This window comes from Chiloscyllium plagiosum, unplaced genomic scaffold, assembly GCF_037043375.1.
Source record: "Chiloscyllium plagiosum isolate Xiang-an unplaced genomic scaffold, Cpla_swu_hap1 HiC_scaffold_13, whole genome shotgun sequence".
NCBI classification, from domain to species: domain Eukaryota; kingdom Metazoa; phylum Chordata; class Chondrichthyes; order Orectolobiformes; family Hemiscylliidae; genus Chiloscyllium; species Chiloscyllium plagiosum.
In genome coordinates, this window is record NW_028270151.1 from 104,970,464 (window position 1) to 104,983,494 (window position 13,031).

Sequence of the window (13,031 nt, forward strand, 5' to 3'; positions counted from 1 at the left end):
TTGCAATGATTCTCCAATTTAGTGGAGAGCTGCCAGAATTCTTAAATTTAAGCATGGACAAGTTGGATCGAAGGGTCTTTTTCCATGCTGTACATCTCTAAGGCTGTAATTAGTGCCCCGCCTCACTGCACCAATTCTCCCATTTACCAATCCTGCACTAATTCAGGAATTTCACCAACTCACCCATTGAGATTATCCTGCCCCAGTCCTCCCACTTGGAATTTAATGGCACCTGCATGAATTCTCCAATTATTGTTGCCCTTCATCAATTTCTTCCAATTAGTTGTTCCCTGATACACATCTTCCACGTACGGATGCCCTGCGGATTTTTGTTTTCATTTAGTAATGCAGTGCACTAAATCTCCAATTTACCGATGCTTGTGGCAATTTTTCTTTTTATTGATTCCCTGGCCCCTATTCCCCAATTTAGACATGCTCTGCTCCAATTTTCCAATATATTGGCACTCCCACCAATTTTCTGATGTAATGGCACTGTGCAACAGATCTCCCATTTATTGATTCCACCAAATCTCCCATTTACTCATACCCCTGTACTAATTCTCTAATTTAGCTCCACTGTGCACCAGGACTCTCATTTCTGATGTGCGGCACCAATTCTCCAATTCAGTGTTAGCACATTTCCCCCAATTACTGACGTCCTGAACAAGTTCTCCATTCAGTTTTGCCTTACACCAATCCTTATATTGAATGATGCCCTCGCCCGATTTAAGGGTGCCCTACTGTCATTCCCACATCAAGTATTTTTACAATGATGTTGCCAGGGTTGGAGGATTTGAGCTTCAGGGAGAGGCTGAACAGGCTGGGGCTGTTTTTCTTGGAGCGTCGGAGGCTGAGGGGTGACCATATAGAAGTTTACAAAAGTATGAGGGGCATGGATAGGATAATTAGACAAAGTCTTTTCCCTGGGGTCCGGGAGTCCAAAACTCGAGGGTATAGGTTTAGGGTGAGAGGGGAAAGATATAAAAGAGACCTAAGGGGCAACCTCATCACGCAAAGTTGGTACGTGTATGGAATGAGCTGCCAGAGGATGTGGTGGAGGCTGGTACAATTGCAACATTTAAGAGGCACTTGGATGGGTATATGAATCGGAAGGGTTCGGAGGGATATGGGCCGGGTGCTGGCAGGTGGGACTAGATTGGGTTGGGATATCTGGTCGGCATTAACAGGTTGGACTGAAGGGTCTGTTTGCATGCTTTACATCTCTAAGACTCTATGACTCTATTGTCCTGTCCCAATTTTTCCATTTAGTGCTACACTGCATCAATTCTCCCATTTCCTGAAAAACTGAAAATGTCCCATTTGTTGCTAACTGCACCAATTTGCCATTGTCGGGTGCCCCGTTCCAACGTATCTTATTTCGATTAGCCCTTGCCTAATTCTTATGTTTAGTAGTTCCTTGGAATGATTCTCAAATTTCGTGGAGTGCTGCCAGAATTCTAAAATTGAGTCATAGACAAGTTGGACTGCAGTGTCTGTTTTCATGTTGTACATCTCTATGATTGTATGACTCTATTTATGGCTCCGCTGCTCTGCACCATTTCTCCCATTTACCAATCCTGCACAAATCCTGAAAGTGCACCAACTCTCCCATTGAGTATTATCCTGCCCAATTTAAGAGCACCTGTCTGAATTCTCCAATTATTGTTGCCCTGCATCAATTCCTTCCATTTAATTGTTACCTGAAACACCTCTTCCATGTACGGGTGCCAAGCTGAATTGTTTTCATTTAGTAATGCACTGAACTGAATCTCCAATTTACCGATGCTTGCACATTTCTTTTTATTGATTCCCTGGCCCCTACTCGCCAATTTAGACACGCTCTGCTCCAATTTTCTAATATATTGACATTCACATCAGTTTTCTAATTAAAGGCACTGTGCACCGAATCTCCCACTAACTCATATCCCTGTACTAATTCTTCCATTTACTGATGCGCGAGCCCCATTCTACCATTTAAGGGTGCCCTACTCTAATTCTCCCATTTCCTGGTGCCATGCACCCATTCTATAATTTAGCTCCACTGTGCACCAGTTCTTCCATTCAGTATTTCCCTGCAACAATTCTCCCATTTAGTAGTCCGCTGCCAGAATTCTCTAATCTTGCGATCCCTGCAGCATATATCCAAATTTCCGATCCTACACATATCTTCCAGTTAGTGGTGAACATCACCAACTCCCCTATTTCGTGGTGCACTGTTTTGAATGTGGACCACTAGTCCTTTGCAACATTTGTCCTATTTACTGATTCACTGCCCGTGTTCTCCCATTTGCTCCAATTCTCGAAGTTATCAGCACCCTGCACCAGGTCTTTCATTTAATGATACCCCACACCAATTCTCCAATTCAGTGTTGCTTAGCACCATTTCCCCAATTACTGATTTCCTGAACAATGTCTCCACTCAGTGTTGCACAGTTCCTGATGCCCTCGCCCAATTTAGCGATACCCTACTCTATATCTCCCAAATTGTCCTGCCCCAATTCTCCCATTTAGTGCAACACAGCATAACTCATTCATTTAGTGCTGAACTGCACTAATTCATCCATTATCTGATGCTCTGTTGCAAATTCTCACATTTCGATAAGCCCTTTTGTAACTTTGCCATTTAATAGTTTCGTGCAATTTAGCGCAGAGCTGCTAGAATTCTTAATTTTCGGCGTGGTCAAGTTGGACTGAAGAGTCTTTTTCCGTGTGTACATCTCTAAGGGTGTAATTAGTGCTCCGCTTCCTTGCAGCAATTCTCCCATTTACCAATTCTGCACTAATTCTGGAATTTCACCAACTCCCCCATTGAGGATATCCTTCCCCAGTTGTCCCACTAATAATTTAATAGCACCTGCATGAATTCTCCAATTATTATTGCTCTGCACCAATTCCTTTCATTAATTGTTCCCTGATACACATCTTCAATGTACGGAAGCCCTGTTGATATTATTTTTTTTCATTTCGTGATGCACTGAACTGAATTTCCAATTTACCAATGCTTGCAACATTTCTATTTTTTGTTGATTCCCTGTCCCCTATTCCCCAATCTGGATATGCTCTGCTCCAATTTTCCAGAATATTGGCACACCCTCCAATTTTCTAATGGAACGGCACTGTGCACCAGATCTCCCATTTATTGTTTCCACCAAATCTCCCACTTACTCATATCCCTGTACTAATTCTTCCATGTACTGATGCTCGAGCCCGATTCTGCCATTTAAGGGTGTGCTACTCTAATTCTCCCATTTACTGTTGCCATATACCAATTCCCCAATTTATCTCCACTGTGCACCAGGTCTTCCATTCAGTATTTCCCTGCAACAATTCTCCCATTTAATAGTCAGCTGACAGAACTTTCTAATCTTGCGATCCCTGCAGCAGATCTCCAAATTACCGATCCTGCACATATCTTCCCTTTCGTTGTGAACTGCATCAACTCCCACATTTCATCATACACTGTATTGAATCTGGACCACTAATCATTTGCAACATTTGTCCTAGTTACTGATTCACTGCCCATATTCTCCCATTTACTCCAATTGTCGAAGTTATCAGCACCCTGCACCAGGGCTTTCATTTGCTGTTACCCCATACCAATTCCCCAATTCAGTGTTGCTTAGCACCATTTCCCCCAATTACTGACGTCCTGAACATGTTCTCCATTCAGTTTTGCCTTACACCAATCCTCATATTGAATGATGCCCTCGCCAATTAATGGGTACCCGACTCCCATTCCCGAATCAAGTATTGTCTTGTCCCATTTCTCCCATTTAGTCCTACAATGCATCAATTCTCCCATTTTCTGCTAAACTGAAACTCTCCCATTTGGTGCTAACTGCACCAATTTGCCGTTATCGGATGCCGCGTTCCAATTTATCTTATTTCGATCAGCCCTTGTCCAATTCTTCCATTTAGTATTTCCTTGGAATGATTCTCTAATTTCGTAGAGCGCTGCCAGAATTCTAAAATTGAGTTATAGACAAGTCGGACTTAAGCATTTGTTTCTATGTTATACATCTCTATGACTGTACGACTCAATTTATGGCTCCGATGCTCGGCACCATTTCTCCCATTTACCAATCCTGCACAAATCCTGAAACTGCACCAATTCTCCCATTGAGTATTATCCTGCCCTATTTAAAGGCACCTGCATGAACTCTCCAATTATTAATGTCCTCCATCAATTCCTTCGATTTTAGTGATCCCTGAAACACTTCTTCCACGTACGGATGCCCTGGTGAATTGTTTTCATTCAGTGATGCACTGAATTGAATCTCCAATTTACCAATGCTTGCAACATTTCTTTTCATTGATTCCCTGGCCCCTATGCCCCAATTTAAATATGCTCTGCTCCAATTTTCCAATATATCGGCATTCCCACCAATTTTCTAATGTAACGGCATTGTGCACCAGATCTCCCATTTACTCATACCCCTGTACTAATTCTTCTATTGACTATTTCCCTGTTACATTTCTCACATTTTGATAAGCCCTTGCCCACTTCTCCCATTAAGTAGTCCCTTGCAATGATTGTCCAATTTAGTGGAGCGCTGCCGGAATTCTTAAATAGACACATGGACAACTTAGATCGAAGGATCTGTTTGTGTATTGTAAATCTCGACAACTGTATGACTATTTCTCTCATTTTCCAATCCTGTGCAAATCCTGGAACTGCACCAATTTTCCCATTGAGTGTTATCCTGCCCCAGTTCTCACACTTCGAATTTAATGGCACCTGCATGAATTCTCCAATTATTAATGTCCTGCATTTTTTTCATTTAGTGATGCACTGAAATGAATCTCTGATTAACTGATGCTTGCAATTTTTTTTATTGGTTCCCTGCCCCTATTCCCCAATTTAGACATACTCTGCTCTAATTTCCGAATATATTGACACTCACAGCAGTTTTTCAGTGTAATGGCACTGTGCACCGAATCTCCCATTTATTGATTCCCACCAAGTCTCCCATTTACTCATACCCCTGTATTAATTCTTCTATTTAATGATGCCCGAGCCAGATTTTACCATTTAGCAGGAGCCTCAGCTTTGGTAAGTGTGACTAGACCATGAAACCAGAAGGAGCAGAAAGCCGATAATGTGAGAGAAACTAAAAGCAATGGAGTTGTCAGAGGGAGCTCACAGGAAGTGACACCTTATCCTACAGCAAAGAACCTAAGACCAGGAGGCAGTGTTTCCTCCACATGCTGGGTTTCAGGAAATATGGTCAGAGCTGAAGTTGAGTTTGCAATGGTACGGGCAGGGTACCATTTTACTGATCATGTAGGTGTGAACAACATACAAGCTTCTGCCTCGTTACTCTCAGGACCTCGCGTTTAACTAAGAAACTGACCCACTGGATTAATATCTGTGTGCAGTGTTAATTAGCACAGGCCTAATCAGATCAGGGAGCTCACTTGGTGCCTTGCAGACTGTTGTGGGAGAAATGGGTTCTGGTTCCCTTCTCACAGATGCTGCCTGACCTGCTGAGGTTAGATTTAAGATCCCCAGGAACAGCAGAGTTTTCCCTATATGCATTTTCTTTCTCCTTATTCAATGGGTCATTTGTGATGCTTAAGATCCTACATGTTTTCTATTTCCCCCTTCAGCAGATCTTGTCACAGTAAAAGACCTGTGCACATGAACACCAAGGCAACTCGATCCATGTTCACATTTCAAACTCTGTAGTTCGGGCGAGTTTGTCTCTCTTTAGTCTTTTATGCCAAACTCCATCACAGCGGGCTTCAGTCTGTTCATTTCCCTCCACAACCTTCTGCTATTTACTGGAGACATGATTATTCGCTTGTTCGTGCAAACAATCCTGTTGGCCGTTATCATCCACAGTATCTTCTCCAAATCCAAGTTAGATGTCAAAGAAAATATTAATTGTCTTTTCTGTCTCGATAATAAATAACCGTCTGTATCATTCATATATAGAGAACAACATGATTAAAATATTCATCCTTGCAGAAAAAAGGAAATTGGATTTTAATTCTGCTGTTTGCAAGTTGCAGTAATTTATGATCACTCAGCACTTTTCCATCTTAGCACATTAATTCTCCATGGTGAGCTTGAGCCATTTCTTCCAATAACTTCAGTTTTTATCCAGCCTCTTAAGTAATAATTTGTGAACCAGATTGAAGGTCCTTACCTTCATTAATCTTTTATTTTATTCCACCAGATTTGTTGAATTTTAGCTCCACACTGACTCTCCTTACACAAAGCCACTCTCTCTAGTTGGTTTGTGTTGCTCTGCTCCAGGTATATTCCAAGTGTAAACAGCACCGGTGGGAAACTGACCCGCCTGTTGTCATCAGGAATAGATTCTCGTTGTACTTTTGAGACTGGTGTCATATTGTCAAACTTGTATGTTGGGGCAGTAGAATTACACTTTGGGTAGAGAGCTGGCTCGAAGGTAGAAGACAGAGGGTGGTGGGGGAGGGTTGCTTTTCAGACTGGACGCCTGTGACCAGCGGTGTGCCACAAAGACCGGTGCTGGGTCCACTGTTGCTTTGTCATTTATATAAAGGATTTGGATGTGACCATAGGACGAATGGTTCGTAAGTTTGCAGATGACAGTAAAATTGGAGGTGTGGAGGACAGTGAAGATGGTTACCTCAGATTAAAACGGGATCTTGATCAGATGGGCCAATGGGCCGAGGGGTGGCAGATGGAGATTAATTTAGATAAATATGAGTTGTTGCATTTTGGAAAAGCAAAAGAGAGCAGGACTTATACCCTGAATGACAAGGTACTGGGGGTGTTGCTAGACAAATAGACCTGGAGTGCAGCTTCATAGATCGTTGAAGGTGGACTAACATTTCAATAGGAGAATGAAGGCGTTTGGCATTTTTGTCTTTATTACTCAGTTAATTGTGTAAAGGAGTTGGGAGGTCATGTTACGGGATTGGTTTAGCCACTTTTGGTATATAATGTGAAATTCTGGACTCCCTCCTGTAAGTAGGGTGTTGTGAAACTTTAAAGTTTTCAGAAAAGATTTACCAGGATGTTGCCAAGGTTGGAGGGTTTGTGCTGGAGGGTAAGACTTTATAGGTTGAGGCTATTATCCCTGGAACGTCAGTGGCTGAGGGGTAACTTTATAGAGGTTCACAAAACCATGAAGGGCCTCAACAGGGTAAATAGGCAAGGTGATCTCCCTCTGGTGGTGGAGTCCAGAAGCAGATGGCATATGTTAAAGTTGAGAGGGGAAACATAAAAGTTACCTAAGGGGAACATATTTCACGCAGAGGGCACTGTGTGCATGAGTTGCCAAAGGAAGTAGTGGAGGCTGGTACAATTACAACATTTAAAAGGTATCTGGGTGGGTGTAGGAATTAAAAAGGGTTCAGAGGAACATGGGCCAAATTCTGACAAATAGGATGAGATTAACATCGGATATCAGTTCGGCATGGATGTGTTGGACTGAATTATTTGTTTCTGAGCTTATGTTGCTCTGAGTGGGTTCAGCTCCGGATTGTAGATTTGTGAAGCAGAAAATAAAGTATGGCACAGAGTTAGACCGAGAAATCCTGCTAATCTCATCAGCTTTATCCTGTTGCCCTGATCCTCCTCCTTCAATCAATGCATTGTTCAGATCCTCATTCAGAATTCCTGGAGCTCTGTAACTGGCCTGGAACAATGTGTGGAAATTCCTATTTCAGTCCACACGAGGTACCTTTCCCACTGCCCTGCTCCCACGGCCTGCAATGCTGCAGACTGAGCAGAAAACCCGAAGCACAATGATGAGCTCCTTCCGGCCCACGGCTCTCCTTCTCACTGAATGAAGACAATCACCAGAAGCAGAATCCAGCTCTTGTTTGAGCCTTGAATACCTGACTCTCTCTCAACTGAGTGAAGGTTGGACTCAGAAACAGAAATGGAATAAACTTCCTATCTGCATTGTATCACTCTTTAAGATCTCTGTGTGTCTGAGTTCAGGTCATTTGATTGGAGACTGTGGATAGTGGCTCCCCAGTGAAATGGAAAGAATGGTGGAGAAGCTCACTGAGGGTCATCTCTCAAAGTGAGAATCAGAAAGATGCTATTCCACATTGAATGGGTTTAAGGTGAATTGATGGTTCAGAAAAATGTTATATGAATGTTTGTAAAACTGAGGATCTCTGACTGTTTTGTGGCTGGAGTTTAGTTTATCCTTGTGTAGATTTGACACATTAATCCTCCCTCCCCAACAGTACAGAAGCTGTTGGAACTGTTCAGTGTTTCCAGCGGCTTCTGTAATTATTTCAGGTTCCTGACGGGAGCAGTCTCCCACTTTTCAAATAAAACAAACCCATCCTTGTGCTGCAACCAAGATTTCAGTAAGAAATGGGAAGCAGCAGAGGGGAAAGCTTCCGAGATGCCGAGCAATGCTGTCCGTTTCCCACTGCAATTCACAGGAACCATCGCCAGGAAAAGCAAGGAGCAATCTGACAGACCCGGTTATATCCCGGTGGCTTTCCTTTAAAAATCGATTTAGAAACCACAACACTGCGATGGCCGGGGATCGAAACCGGGTTAACTGCTTGGAAAGCAGCGATGCTCACCACTATCGCACCATCATCCTGCTAGCAGTTCCCTCCCCGTTCCCAAACACACTTAACAAGGCCGTGATCATCACCAACTGGATTGGGGCTGAAATCCAAACAAGAAATTGCTGAGTAAGCTCAGCAGGTCTGACAGCACCAGAATCAGAAGCCTTCAGTTCTGAAGAACAATCACTGGATCTGAAAGGTTCCCTCCCCACAGATGTTGCCAGACCTGCTGAGTTTCCCCAGTAATTTCTGTGCTGTCTCTTAGATCTGCAGCATCTGCAGCTCTTTGTTGGAAACAAAGCAAACGTTGAGCCACCGAAGGGGATATTGGGTAAGGTGATAGTCTCCCTCATCCATAGAGGCAGATGGGAAGGGGCATGGAATCATAGAATCCCTACAGTGAGGAAACCGGCCATTCAGCCTATCATGCACCCCACCAAGACACCCCCACCCACCCCCGCTACCCTCTCCCTGTAACCCCGCATTTCCCATGGCTAATCCATCTCACCTCCACATCCCTGGTCACTATGAACAATTTAGCATGGCCAATCCATCCTAACCTGCACATCTCAGGACTGTGGGAGGAAACTGGAGTACCCGGAGGGAACCCACACAGACCCGGGGAGAATGCACAAACTCCACACAGACAGTCTTCAATCAGACAGGGATCTGGGAAATTGTAGAGGTTTAGAGAGGAAGTCCAGGTGGTGAGACTAGCGTTTGAATGATGGGCCGATCAGCCTACTTTCAGTGCTGTAAAAACACTACTGTAACATGTCTCCCTACATGCAACATTCATCAAAGTTTACATCTTGTTTAATCTGTTCCTGTTATTGACCTTAATCTGAATGAAATGGATGGAAAGGGTTTGTTTGTGCATTCAATCAGATCTGTGTATTGGTGGGTCAGGAGCATCACACCGAATAACAACAGGGGGAGGGCGTATTGAATTCCTGCCCCTTACAGATCCCATTGCACCATTCCATTTCTTCAGGGATTTCATTTGGTTTAAGATGTTTTATTATTTATACCACCACAATATATTGATGCTCTTCTGTGCATGTTATGAATTTGGACAGAGCGTTCCCCCTTTTCTCTGTGAACAAACGGAATATCAAGAAGTCGGATTGGGGAATGTATCCTCTCACAGGAACTGGAACAGGGAGATGTCATACCCTCTAAAATAAACACAGGCCATGCTGAGAAATCTGATAAGGTCAGGCAGCATCTATAGGTAGAAGGGAAAGGTTAACCCGTGTGTTATGTGGGTGAGGGGATTCAGCAGAGCGGAAGGAAGTTAGAAAAGTAATGATTTCTGAAAAATTGGAATGCGGGTAACGGTGAAGAAAGAATGAGATGGTTTGTAATAGGGTGGGGGCTGCAGAGATTTAATCATAAACGGTGTCATGGAACCAAATCCAAAGGGATTGGGAATAAGTTCAGTAAACATCTCAGAGCTCTGGTAATGTGAGCAGGAGGAGACCATACAGCCTGTTTAAACTGTTCAGTCTGTTCTGGTAGTCAATCCAATCATAGCTGGTTTGAGATTTCAAATCCGGTTTCCTATCCACTCCCCATACCCCGTGACTCCCTGAGACACCGGCTATCTGTATATTCCAATCTGAAATGTACTCAGTGAGGGAGCATCCACAATCCTCAGGGAGAGAGAATATTAAAGACTCAGAGGTCTTAGAGTGAAGCGCTGTCTCCTCATCTCAGTCCCAAATAACCTGCCCCTTACTCTGAGAGGGTGTCAATCAAACCCGAATGAACTGTGGATGCTGTAACATTAACGCTGATTTCTCTGTACAGATGCTGCCTGACCTGCTGAGCTTTTCCAGCAACTCCTGAGGCTGTATTATCGTGTTTCAGATTCCCAGACCCTCAGGATTAATCTCTCAGCATCTACCTTCTCAAGCATCTTCACAATCTGAGACACTGAAACGAAATCGCCTTTCAATTTTCTAGAATATAGACCCAACTGATTCAGAAGCTCAGCACTGGAGCACACGGGTCCCAAATACTGAGCTTTATTTTGTGATTCATTAATGTGTTTGGGTCAGTGCCGCTCAGTCACCATGGATTACACAGGTATAATTGCTCTGGTGAAGGTGACGATGAGTTATTGCCTTGAACTGCTGCCAATTATTTGGTGCAGATAAACCCACAATGATGTAAGGGAGGGAGTTCCAGGATTTCCAACCAATGGCACTTGTGGGACTGAGATGTTTTTCCAAGCCAGGGTGGGGAGTGACTTGATGTGGAATTGCCAACAGGTGGCTTTCCCGTGTATCTGCTGCGTTCAGTGTTCCACAAGATAGTGCTGTGGGTCTGGAAGCTGCTCTGGAAGGAACCTTGGGGAATTTCTCCAGTACATCTTGTCTCAGCTGAACTATCCCAGTCAGGTACATGAGCACTAATCCTGTAATCCAGTGGATTTACATCACAAGGACTCCTTCCATCGGTCATCGCCTTCCTTTGGAGGGCATCTGTCAAGATCATCATACACGTTTTTCCCTGACTAGGTCCATGCTCACTGGCCTGTGGTTTATCAATCCATCTTCAAATGATGATTGATATGGTCCCCCCGAGCGTTTAAACCTCCTTTCCCCAGCTCTGAGAATGTAATAGTAGGTGGGACCCACTCTGCCCTCCTAATATGGCCATGTTTGGGAAACCTTGGAGAGTTCAATCTCATTCATTCCATCTCGGCGTTTTTCCCCGTTTACGATTGCTTTCAAAGTGCAACAGTGCGATGGCAGGGGTTCGAGCCCGGGTTAACTGGTGGGAAGGAGACATGTCCAACCCTTTCCCAGTAATTGTCAAGCTATTCCCAAGGCCGTGATCAGGACCAAATGGATTTGGACTGAAATACAAACAGAACCTGCTGGGGGAGCTCAGCAGGTCTGACAGCATCAGCATCAGATTCCTTCCGTTCTGAAGGACAATCCTTAGACTCTAGAGGTTCTCCTCACAAATAAGGCCTCTCCTACTAAATCTCGCCAGTAATATCTGTGTTATCTGTCAGCACTCTCGTGTCTGCAATTCCTTGTTTTAAATACAGTTGATGTTGACCCACGGAAGGGGATATTGAGTCAGGTGACGGTCTACCTCATTCATTGGGGCAGATGTCAAGGAGCATCTTAAACCGGAGAGGGATCGTGCGGAATTGGAGCCGTTTAGAGAGAGAGAGTACAGAAGGTAAGACAGCTCAGCTCAAAGCACGGCACGTAATGCTGCCCCGATTAAAATATTGAAGATGGCAGAGGGGCAGATGAGCTGAGACAGGGTGGGAGCTGGGCGGGATTGATGATGTGGAAGGACAATGTGTGCATCTGATCACATTCTGTCAGTCTGACTAATAGCAGTCATACCTGGCACTGGATTCACTGAGGGGTGAAGGGTCAGTGAACAGAGCGGACTGTCCCTGTTTTTCTGTTCCTGACTCTCCAGCTCTCGCTCTGTTAGTGACCTATCAGTCTCCCGGGAAACGGGCTGTTTCCCAATTGTGCCGGATTTCTGGCCTTTATCCTTGGCCGAGCTGAAAGTTGATGGTCTGAGGAATATCATTCCCAAATGACTCCTGTCCAAGACAATAACGATTAATGTGTCTGTGTATCCTCCATTAATCTGTAAACATCATTGCTCAGGGCTGTAGGGACATGTATTGATGACATTGAGATGTTATGAACCAGACCAAACTCCTCTGCCTTAAGAAAATGGTCTAGACCCCTTTTTCTCTCACTTTTCGAACAAAAGAAACCCATCTTTGTTCTGCACCCAATATTTCAATAGGAAATGGGAAGCAGCAGAGGGGAAAGCTTCCTAGATGCCGAGCAATGCTGCCCGGTTCCACACTGCATTTCACAGAAATCATTGCCAGGAAAAGCAAGGAGCAATCTGACAGATCACTTTTACCACAGAGTGATACATTTATGTTCTGGTTTTATCCTGGGGCCTTACCTTTAAAATTCTCTTCCGTAACCCCATCACTGCGATGGCCGGAAATCGAACTCACATGAGCTGCCTATAAGGCAGCTATGCTAAGCACTATACCAGCATCCACCTGCTAGTGGCCTCTCTAATTCTTTCTCATAAACAAAGCAACCTGTGACGCACTACGGAGATATGGGATTTAGAGTTTGGATCAGAAATTGGCTAGCTGAAAGAAGATCGGTGGTGGTTGATGTGAAATGTTCATCCAGGAGCTCAGTTAGTAGGATCTGTTTTGGGGATACTGCTAATTGTCTTTTTTATAATTGACCTGGATGACAGTGTAGAAGTTTGGGTTACTAAATTTGTCGATGACACGAAGGTCAGTGGAGTTGTGGACAGTGTCGTAGGATGTCAGATCTAACAGAGGGACTTAGATTAACTTCAGAGCTGTGCTGAGTGCTGGCACATTGAGTTTAATGCCGAAAAGTGTGAGTTGATTCATTTTGGAAGGAATAACAGGAATACCGAGTACTGAGCCAATGTTAACTACATTGGTAGTGTGG